Raw genomic sequence first — 12,493 nt, 5'->3', positions numbered from 1 at the left:
TGGAGGTCACCGGTTAGAGGTTCCGGGGTATGGGACAATGTGCGGAATGTATGGGACAAATCAGGTTTGGCCTCTTTCATTGATGAAAACCTCCAGAGTCCAGGCAGGTTAAGACCACCGTGGTGTCCTTCATCCACTAACCGTCTGTTTCCACAGTGAGTCCTCAAAAGGCTGCTGGCTGTTTCACATGTCTATGTATGGAGTCTTCATGGCTAGGCCTGTCTGAAGCAGAGGATGCAGCAAAACCATAAAACAATACAACAAATGTTTGGCCCATAACTCTTGCAATACTGCTGGTATCAGTGGTCAAATATTTAGATTTCCATCTGCCTAGGAGCCAGGACAAGATCTGTAATTCATCAGCCAGAGCCTCGGGATGTGTCCCAAATGGCACCCTATTCCCTATATGGTGCACTCCCGACGGGCCCTGCACTATAAAGGCTATAGGGTGCCATTTGGGGCGCAAACTTACTGTTGTAAACACTGGGCTTATTTCAGGTGCTGTTGTGGCTTCCAGTAGACATAGACACTGCTGCCTTCTATGGTGAGGCACGGAGGAAACCTGTTGTCATCTTGACCGTCGGTGACTGTTGCTCTGTGTCGGTAGCCTGAGCTTGTGAGCAAGAGTGCAAATAAGGTCTAGGCCTACAGTACACAAAGAACAAAATCTAATTCTGATATGCTCGGTCAGATATCAAAGCTTGATTGTAAAGAAATGCCTCAGGGATTTCCCTCGCTATCAGCAAATAGAAGAGTCTCAACCAACACCCTCTCTCAAAAGTGTATCAATCTAAACTGAAGTGCACTGCAGCTAGGTTCCCTTACGGTCAAGTATGCTAGCTCCTCTCAGATGTATTTGTGGTGGCTCATAGTGGAAGGCGATAGAATTAAGCAATAAGGCACGAGGGGGTGTGGTATATGGCCAATATACCACGTTTCAGCACTGTTCTTATGCATAACCATTAGCCGTGGTATATTGGCCATATGACACAAACCCCCCGAGGTGCCTTATTGCTATTATAAACTGTTTACCAACGTAATTAAAACAGTAAAATGTTTTTTGTTGTTGTTGTCATACCCATGGAATACAACAGTTTTCAGCCAATCAGCATTCAGGACTCAAACCACCCAGTTTTTAATAGAAACTAACACCCTCCTCTCTCCTTCTCTCACCCCCCTCATAAACACCCTCCTCTCTCCTTCTCACACCCCTTCATTAACACCCTCCTCTCTCCTTCTCTCACACCCCTTCATTAACACCCTCCTCTCTCCTTCTCTCACCCCCCTCATAAACACCCTCCTCTCTCCTTCTCACACCCCTTCATTAACACCCTCCTCTCTCCTTCTCTCACCCCCCTCATAAACACCCTCCTCTCTCCTTCTCACACCCCTTCATTAACACCCTCCTCTCTCCTTCTCTCACCACCATAATTAACACCCTCCTCTCTCCTTCTCTCACCCCCATCATTAACACCCTCCTCTCTCCTTCTCTCACCCCCCTCATAAACACCCTCCTCTCTCCTTCTCTCACCTCCCTCATAAACACCCTCCTCTCTCCTTCTCACACCCCTTCATTAACACCCTCCTCTCTCCTTCTCTCACCCCCATCATTAACACCCTCCTCTCTCCTTCTCTCACCCCTTTCATTAACACCCTCCTCTCTCCTTCTCACACCCCCCTCATTAACACCCTCCTCTCTCCTTCTCTCACCCCCCTCATTAACACCCTCCTCTCTCCTTCTCTCACCCCCCTCATTAACACCCCTCTCTCCTTCTCTTACCCCCCTCATTAACACCCTTCTCTCCTTCTCTCACCCCCCTCATTAACACCCCTCTCTCGCCTTCCCCTCATAACACCCTCCTCTCTCCTTCTCTCACCCCCTCTCATTAACACCCTCCTCTCTCCTTCTCTCACCCCCCTCATTAACACCCTCCTCTCTCCTTCCCCTCATTAACACCCTCCTCTCTCCTCCTCTTCTCCCCTCTCATCCTTTCCTCCTCTCCTCTCCCCCTACTTTTACTGTCCATTTTACAACTGGAATTGAATAATTTGCTGCCACAATACCCAGTCACACACGACGCAAACAGCAAAGGTGAGAGGGTTGTCAGGGAATCCAACAGACAACTTTTTAGAGAAAGGCCCACGTCACCATTACACCAAGGAACTGCACAGTAAATTGAAACCATGGCATTGCCTCTTCCCTTTTTGAACTTAATAGTCATTTCTGATTGACATAGCTGACTTTGCTCTTCACCTGGATCCCCATACACTGCAGGAGGAGAATGGCTTTCATTTTCATTGTTTGAGGCACCATGCTGTCAACGAACAGTGGTGTCAATAAACAGCCTTCTTCTACTGTACCAGGGTTGTCCTCTAAGCACATGAGAGTAGCAAGGAAAAATGGATGCAAGAATTCAAGCATGATCTCCAATCTAAGGCTAATTCAAACATGGCAGAGGCAGAACGACACTGCGTGTTCAGCTACCAACTGTCTATGAAGCCTGGTAACTCCACATTGTTTTCCTCTGTGTCCTCTATGGTTCCTATTGTGACCACAGCCAGAGAAGTCATGAGAGCAACACCTGCAACTGCTGATTCTGACTCAAGAGTTTCTTTATTTGTCAAGATCACCCTCTTCTGATCATTCAGTGCCAAACAGTAGCTCTCTTGTCCATGCACTGCTACGCAGAAATAAGCATCAGTGACTAAAACATTTCACATTGACATTGAAGCAGAGCCTTGAGTCTATCCCAGTCATATATATATATATATATATATATATATATATACCGTACCAGTCAAACGTTTGGACACACCTACTCATTCAAGGGTTTTTCTTAATTTTGACTATTTTCTACATTGTAGAATAATAGTGATGACATCAAAACTATGAAATTACACATATGGAATCATCAGTAACCAAAATAGTGTAAACAAATCAACATACGCTTTACACACACACACACACACACACACACACACACACACACACACACACACACACACACACACACACACACACACACACACACTACACACACACACACACACACACACACACACACACACACACATATATATATAGCTGTCTGTCTCAGCTATATTTGCAGTGTCTTGGACAGCTGTCTTAGTCCTCCTTAGTTTGATCAAAATCCCTATATGGATCATGTGAATTGTGCAAGGACATAAATTTATGTACTTTTTATGGCATACTCAAATATAAAACACATTTGCCTGTTTGTTGGCCACATACTGTATATTGGTGCTGAGAGGACAGAGGAACCAGGGTATCCTAACTTTCCCTGTTCATTATCTCAAGTCCAATGCCTCCTAACCATCATTAAGAGCAACCTCAAGTTGTACATAGTACACTTTGCTTAATGACAGTTTTAGGCTACTGTATCAAGATGTAGCACTGCCTAACGTAAAGGAATGCAACCTCTCTAAGTGGAACCCTCGACAATGACGTTTAAATGATGTTTACTGTTACTGTTGAGCGACAACAGGAACAGATCAGCAGTAGCTCCCAGAGTGGTTTGTAGCCAACAGCCTAATGGTTTGGATTGGAGTAAAGCTAGCTGAGCACAATACAAACAGATGTGTAGAGCGGGTGTCTAACCAGGTGCATAGCAACACTGGCCCACATGTTGTCTTCATTGCATGATGTTTCTAAATGTCATATTGATGCTAAATGTTGATCCTGCTTTCACTATATGTGCATTTAGGAAAATCTAAAAAATGATGTCTCTATATTCAAAATGCGTAATATGCACTGAGTATGTAAAACGCTAAGAACTCTTTCCATGACATAGACAGACCAGGTGAATCCAGATGAAAGCTATGATCCCTTATTGATGTCACTTGTTAAATCCACTTCAATCAGTGTAGATGAAGGGGAGGAGACAGGTTAAATAAGGACTTATAAGCCTTGAGACAATTGAGACATGGATTGTGTATGTGTGCCATTCAGAGGGTGGATGGGCAAGACAAACGGAGTATGGTAGTAGGTGACAAGTTCACCGATTTGTGTCAAGAACTGCAACGCTGCTGGGTTTTTCACGCGTGTCCCATGTAGCTCAGTTGGTAGAGCATGGCGCTTGCAACGCAGGGTTGTGGGTTTGATTCCCACGGGGGACAAGTATGAAAATGTATGCAATCACTACTGTAACTTGCTCTGGATAAGATGCCCCAATGAACTGAGGCTGTTCTGAGGGCCTAAGGGAAGGTCTTCCTAATGTTTAGTACACTCATAGTATGTTTATTGTCTATACCTGGAAGCAGCAATCTCTGCTTTCTGTTTGGCGATGGCAGAGGCACGCTGAGCTCCCTCCACACTGCGCTCCACCTTCTGCCTGATCTTGGTGCCCTTCAGTTGGATCACCCTCTTCTTCATGGCCTTCACCAGCATATTGTTCATATACTTTCCCTCCTCCTTGCCCCCCTCCGCAAAGGTAGTGCATCCGTAGCCGTGTCGCTGGTTGTCCAACCACTCACCCTCATACTTCAGACCACTGGACCGTTCGCTTATTCCATAGCCCGAGCGCTTGTCGTTCTTCCACTCCCCCATGTAGACCTCTGTGGTGGTGGCATCGATGTCGGCCTCCACGGGGGGGAAATCATCCGGCCCGGCCAGGCTCTCGTCTCCCAGACTGATGGTGGAGTTGGCATCGCTGGCCACATCGCTGGCAGCAGAACTTAACGCAGATTCGCTCCTCGATCCCAGGAAGCTTAACTTGCTCCTCACGCTGGATAAGGACGTATGGGAGTCTGACTTCTTCAGTTTCCCCAGGAGAGACCCCCTTCGGAACAGGCCCTTCTTCTTGGGTTTAACGGCATCCGGGTCCACCTGGAGGGTCAGGGCGAAGCCGCCCCTGGAGGGCCCCAGCTTGGTGGGCGTGGTGACCCGGGTCTCCTGGCCGGCGACGTTGGTGGTGGTGATGGCGGGGACATCCTGCTGGAGCAAGGTGCCGTTGCTGTGCTCGCTGCGGAGGGAGGTGAGGGAGGTGCGGAGAGGGGAGCGAACCACCGCCGCCATACCGTAGGGCACGCTCTGACGGACTCCATACCCGTGTCGCATACCGCCAGTAAACTGGCCTTGAAATGTGCCTGAAAAGACACAGAGGGCATTCATAGATATGTTAACATCTACAAAAATAGATAAGATATAGACTAAACCGTCTTCACTAGCCTCACACGTCACACACAATTTCATTGAAGATGTGTGGGTTGGCTATTTATCATTATCATCACCCTTATGCCATTGCAAGGTAAATCAACAGTGTGAGATGAATGGTTTTGTTTTGAAAGTAGAATAAATTGCATTATTGCAATGTTGAGGTAACTTAGACTATGTGGAATCAATGCAGGTCAGGAACCATAACATGATAGAGAATCATTATTTTCTACTTTGTCCTACACTATGAAGTACATCAACACAGTAACATATGATTTGATAGGTGGGCATGTAGTTTGCGTGAAAGACTACAGTGCAAGCTATTAATGTTATCCAAACTAATCATGGGTCTGTCATGCAAAATCTGTGTCTGGATGCCATTGGCTGTAGCTATAGCTGGACCGTGAGGCCAAGAGGACACAGCAGCCTGCTGGGCTATTATTACTTCCTGACACATGGTGTCAGAATCTCCCAATCAACCAATCAAATGGGCCCAAGTCTGATGAGTCAGCTACTGAAGGGACCAGGGGCTTTAAACAGACAGCACCGCCACCAATATTATTGGTGTGATCTCTCAGCAGGTTCAAGTGTACAGTTACAGTATGAGAAGATAAAGCCCAGTCCTAGATCTCTACTGCATGTGCTTTTGCCAACTCCTCTGCATAAGCTACTGTTCATTCATTCAACATTGTAGAGCAACCAGTGTTGTTTCTCCTGTTAATGTTCCTCCAATCTCTCACCAGTTCTTTAGGGCATCTCAGAGTAGGAGTGCTGATCTACGATCCGTTTTATCAAGATTATATAGACAGGGGCGACCGATCAGCACCAGGCCCATGAGTCCTTGTGTGTGTGACAACAATGAAACTAAAACAGCTAAGACAGCTTAGTTTAGCATCCCACATCATAGGACACACTTTGTATTGACACACACCACTAATGTGCCTTCCACTGCCACTATACTTTGGCAAGAGGTCCTTAGCAATGGGCAAGATCCCAATGGACCATCTGCAGCAACACTTGGGTTCCTCTCCTTGGTTCACTGGTGCAAGCTTTAGTCACTCATTCTCTCATAAAACACTGAAATGGGACATTAGGATTGTACTGGAAAGCCTACTGTACTAGAGATAATCACTCATATCCCTGATGCTACATCTTCAGCTGCACTTGAATATATCGGCGCTACAGAGAATAAATACCAATTCTATGCAATTGCCTCTATCCGTCTTCAAATGTTAAGTGTCAAGTAAGATAAATGTCAAGTGAGGCAAATGGATGTGCAGCAATGGTACAATATTATTAGGGGCGGAGATACTGATAATCTATTATTGAGAAGAGACTTGTATTGGATTCACTGTTTGCGTACCATGTCTCTTAGAGGTCTGAATCAAGGTTTGATATCAGACCATTTCTTACCTGAATATGTTACTTTACTTTGATTTGTCTTGCCTTCCAGGTTACCCACTTGGTCAATTTGTAAATACAGTGAAGGAAAAAAGTATTTGATCCCCTGCTGATTTTGTACGTTTGCCCACTGACAAAGAAATGATCAGTCTATAATTTTAATGGTAGGTTTATTTGAACAGTGAGAGACAGAATAACAACAAAGAAATCCAGAAAAATGCATGTCAAAAATGTTAGAAATTGATTTGCATTTTAATGAGGGAAATAAGTATTTGACCCCCTCTCAATCAGAAAGATTTCTGGCTCCCAGGTGTCTTTTATACAAGTAACGAGCTGAGATTAGGAGCACACTCTTAAAGGGAGTGCTCCTAATCTCAGTTTGTTACCTGTATAAAAGACACCTGTCCACAGAAGCAATCAATCAATCAGATTCCAAACTCTCCACCATGGCCAAGACCAAAGAGCTCTCCAAGGATGTCAGGGACAAGATTGTAGACCTACACAAGACTGGAATGGGCTACAAGACCATCGCCAAGCAGCTTGGTGAAATGGTGACAACAGTTGGTGCAATTATTCGCAAATGGAAGAAACACAAAAGAACTGTCAATCTCCCTCGGCCTGGGGCTCCATGATCTCACCTCGTGGAGTTGCAATGATCATGAGAACGGTGAGGAATCAGCCCAGAACTACACGGGAGGATCTTGTCAATGATCTCAAGGCAGCTGGGACCATAGTCACCAAGAAAACAATTGGTAACACATTACGCCGTGAAGGACTGAAATCCTGCAGCGCCCGCAAGGTCCCCCTGCTCAAGAGAGCACATATACATGCCCGTCTGAAGTTTGCCAATGAACATCTGTATGATTCAGAGGACAACTGGGTGAAAGTGTTGTGGTCAGATGAGACCAAAATGGAGCTCTTTGGCATCAACTCAATTTGCCGTGTTTGGAGGAGGAGGAATGCTGCCTATGACCCTAAGAACACCATCTCCACCGTCAAACATGGAGGTGGAAACATTATGGTTTGGGGGTGTTTTTCTGCAAAGGGGACAGGACAACTTCACCGCATCATAGGGACGATGGACCGGGCCATGTACCATCAAATCTTGGGTGAGAACCTCCTTCCCTCAGCCAGGGCATTGAAAATGGGTCGTGGATGGGTATTCCAGCATGACAATGACCCAAAACACACAGCCAAGGCAACAAAGGAGTGGCTCAAGAAGAAGCACATTAAGGTCCTGGAGTGGCCTAGCCAGTCTTCAGACCTTAATCCCATAGAAAATCTGTGGAGGGAGCTGAAGGTTCGAGTTGCCAAACGTCAGCCTCGAAACCTTAATGACTTGGAGAAGATCTGCAAAGAGGAGTGGGACAAAATCCCTCCTGAGATGTGTGCAAACCTGGTGGCCAACTACAAGAAACGTCTGACCTCTGTGATTGCCAACAAGGGTTTTGCCACCAAGTACTAAGTCATGTTTTGCAGAGGGGTCAAATATTTATTTCCCTCATTAAAATGCAAATCATGTGTTTTTTTTTATTATTTTTTTTATTCTGTCTCTCACTGTTCAAATAAACCTACCATTAAAATTATAGACTGATCATTTCTTTGTCAGTGGGCAAACGTACAAAATCAGCAGGGGATCAAATACTTTTTTCCCTCACTGTATATATTCTGTTCTGGAACCATAACATGCACCCATCTCATGGTTATTTCATTATTAGAGATATATAAATGTTTTTTGCACCCACCATGCTTCATGTCCGCAATGGTCATGTGAGGTGGAAATGTGTATATTTTGGGACGTGAACACTCAGTGTGTTTGACCTGACGAAGATCCGGTTTGGATGGAAACGTTGTCTATAAAGCGGTGAATTGGGAGCTTTAACAGTGTGTGGGCCTTCTTGTTCTATACAATATTATTACACATTATTGCATTGCTATAACATATGATAAATTCCAGATTCCCTTACATACACTACCGGTCAAAAGTTTTAGAACACCTACTCATTCAAGGGTTTTTCTTCATTTTTACTATATTCTACATTGTAGAATAATAGTGAAGACATCAAAACTATGAAATAACACATATGGAATCATATAGTAAGCTAATTATTTTTAAACAAATATTCTTCAAATAGCCACCCTTTGCCTTGATGACAGCTTTGCACACTCTTGGCATTCTCTCAACCAGCTTCACCTGGAATGCTTTTCCAACAGTCTTGTTGGCTGCTTTTCCTTCACTCTGAGGTACGACTCATCCCAAACCATCTCAATTTGGTTGAGGTCAGTGGATTGTAGAGGCCAGGTCATCTGATGCAGCACTCTATCATTCTCCTTCTTGGTCAAATAGCCCTTACACAACCTGGAGGTGTGTTGGGTCATTGTCCTGTTCAAAAACAAATGATAGTCCCACTAAGTCCAAACCAGATGGGATGACGTATCGCTGCAGAATGCTGTGGTAGCCATGCTGGTTAAGTATGCCTGGAATTCTAAATAAATCATAGACAGTGTCACCAGCAAAGCACCCCCTACACCATAACACCTCCTCGTCCATGCTTCACAATGGGAAATGCACATGCTGTCACGTCCTGACCAGTAAAGGGGGTATTTGTTATTGTAAGTTTATTCAGGACGTGGCAGGGGGTGTTTGTTTTATGTGTTTCGTTTTTTGGGGAGTTAATGTTCTATGTTAGTCTATTTCTATGTCTGTGTCTAGTTATTCTATTTCTATGTTTAGTTTATTTGAGTTGACCTTCAATTGGAGGCAGCTGTTCCTCGTTGCCTCTAATTGAAGGTCCTATTTAGTAGGGGTGTTTTTTCATGGGTTTTTGTGGGTAGATGTTCCATGTGTAGCTGTATGTCTCACAGGACTGTTTTCTCGTCGTTGTTTTGTTTAAGTGTTTGTTTTGGTTTTTCATCTTAATAAAGAAGATGAGTATTCACATTCCCGCTGCGCCTTGGTCCCATCTTTACGACGAGCGTGACACATGCGGAGATCATCCGTTCACCCACACCGCGTCTCACAAAGACACAATGGTTGGAACAAAAAATCTAAAATTTGGACTCCAGACCAAAGGACAAATTTCCACCTGTCTAATGTCCATTGCTCTTGTTTCTTGGCCCAAGAAAGTCTCTTCTTCTTATTGGTGTCCTTTAGTAGTGGTTTCTTTGCAGCAATTTGACCATGAAGCCTGATTCACACAGTCTCCTCTGAAAAGTTGATGTTGCGATGTGTCTGTTACTTGAACTCTTTGAAGCATTTATTTTTGCTGCAATTTCTGAGGCTGGTAACTCTAATGAACTTATTCTCTGCAGCAGAGGTAACTCTGGGTCTTCCATTCCTGTGGCGGTCCTCATGAGAGACAGTTTCATCATAGCGCTTGATGGTTTTTGCGACTGCACAGTTCTTGAAATGTTCTGTATTGACTGACTTTCATGTCTTAAAGTCTCGATGGACTGTCCATTCTCCTTGTTTATTTGAGCTGTTCTTGCCATAATATGGACTTTTGCTCATTTACCAAATAGGGATATCTTCTGTATACTCCCCCTACCTTGTCACGACACAACTGATTGACTCAAACGCATTAAGAAGGAAAGAAATTCCACAAATTAACTTTTAAGAAGGCACACCTGTTAATTGAAATGCATTCCAGGAGACTACCTCATGAAGCTGGTTGAGAGAATGTTTCCAAAAGGCTTTCGGAGCCATCATCGACTCAGTGGGTTTTGTCCAACATGTCTCTGGACCTACTCACTGCCACAGTCATACTCTGGACCTAGTTTTGTCCCATGGAATAAATGTTGTGGATCTAAATGTTTTTCCTCATAATCCTGGACTATCGGACCACCATTTTATTACGTTTGCAATTGCAACAAATAATCTGCTCAGACCCCAACCAAGGAGCATTAAAAGTCGTGCTATAAATTCTCAGACAACCCAAAGATTCCTTGATGCCCTTCCAGACTGCCTCTGCCTACCCAAGGACGTCAGAGGACAAAAATCCGTTAACCACCTAACCGAGGAACTCAATTTAACCTTGCGAAATACCCTAGATGCAGTTGCACCCCTAAAAACTAAAAACATCTGTCATAAGAAACTAGCTCCCTGGTATACAGAAAATACACGAGCTCTGAAGCAAGCTTCCAGAAAATTGGAACGGAAATGGCGCCACACCAAACTGGAAGTCTTCCGACTAGCTTGGAAAGACAGTACCGTGCAGTATCGAAGAGCCCTTACTGCTGCTCGATCATCCTATTTTTCCAACTTAATTGAGGAAAATAAGAACAATCCGAAATTTCTTTTTGATACTGTCGCAAAGCTAACTAAAAAGCAGCCTTCGCAAATGGAGGATGGCTTTCAGTTCAGCAGTAATAAATTTATGAACTTCTTTGAGGAAAAGATCATGATCATTAGAAAGCAAATTACAGACTCCTCTTTAAATCTGGGTATTCCTCCAAAGCTCCATTGTCCTGAGTCTGCACAACTCTGCCAGGACCTAGGATCAAGGGAGATACTAAAGTGTTTTAGTACTATATCTCTTGACGCAATGATGAAAATAATCATGGCCTCCAAACCCTCAAGCTGCATACTGGACCCTATTCCAACTAAACTACTGAAAGAGCTGCTTCCTGTGCTTGGCCCTCCTATGTTGAACATAATAAACGGCTCTCTATCCACCGGATGTGTACCAAGCTCACTAAAAGTGGCAGTAATAAAGCCTCTCTTGAAAAAGCCGAATCTTGATCCAGAAATTATAAAAAACTATCGGCCTATATCGAATCTTCCATTCCTCTCCAAAATTTTAGAAAAAGCTGTTGCACAGCAACTGACTGCCTTCCTGAAGACAAACAATGTATACGAAACGCTTCAGTCTGGTTTTAGACCCCATCATAGCACTGAGACTGCACTTGTGAAGGTGGTAAATGACCTTTTAATGACGTCAGACCGAGGCTCTGCATCTGTCCTCATGCTCCTAGATCTTAGTGCCGCTTTTGATACCATCGATCACCACATTCTTTTGGAGAGATTGGAAACCCAAATTGGTCTACATGGACAAGTTCTGGCCTGGTTTAGATCTTATCTGTCGGAAAGATATCAGTTTGTCTCTGTGAATGGTTTGTCCTCTGACAAATCAATTGTAAATTTCGGTGTTCCTCAAGGTTCCGTTTTAGGACCACTATTGTTTTCACTATATATTTTACCTCTTGGGGATGTCATTCGAAAACATAATGTTAAATTTCACTGCTATGCGGACGACACACAGCTGTACATTTCAATGAAACATGGTGAAGCCCCAAAATTGCCCTCGCTAGAAGCCTGTGTTTCAGACATAAAGAAGTGGATGGCTGCAAACTTTCTACTTTTAAACTCGGACAAAACAGAGATGCTTGTTCTAGGTCCCAAGAAACAAAGAGATCTTCTGTTGAATCTGACAATTAATCTGGATGGTTGTACAGTCGTCTCAAATAAAACTGTGAAGGACCTCGGCGTTACTCTGGACCCTGATCTCTCTTTTGAAGAACATATCAAGACTGTTTCAAGGACAGCTTTTTTCCATCTACGTAACATTGCAAAAATCAGAAATTTTCTGTCCAAAAATTACGCAGAAAAATTAATCCATGCTTTTGTTACTTCTAGGCTGGACTACTGCAATGCTCTACTTTCCGGCTACCCGGATAAAGCACTAAATAAACTTCAGTTAGTGCTAAATACGGCTGCTAGAATCCTGACTAGAACCAAAAAATTTGATCATATTACTCCAGTGTTAGCCTCCCTACACTGGCTTCCTGTTAAGGCAAGGGCTGATTTCAAGGTTTTACTGCTAACCTACAAAGCATTACATGGGCTTGCTCCTACCTATCTTTCCGATTTGGTCCTGCCGTACATACCTACACGTACGCTACGGTCACAAGACGCAGGCC

This window comes from Salmo salar, chromosome 13 (genome assembly GCF_965601325.2).
Source record: "Salmo salar chromosome 13, fSalSal1, whole genome shotgun sequence".
Classification (NCBI taxonomy): domain Eukaryota; kingdom Metazoa; phylum Chordata; class Actinopteri; order Salmoniformes; family Salmonidae; genus Salmo; species Salmo salar.
Note: the sequence above shows the minus strand (reverse complement) of the source record.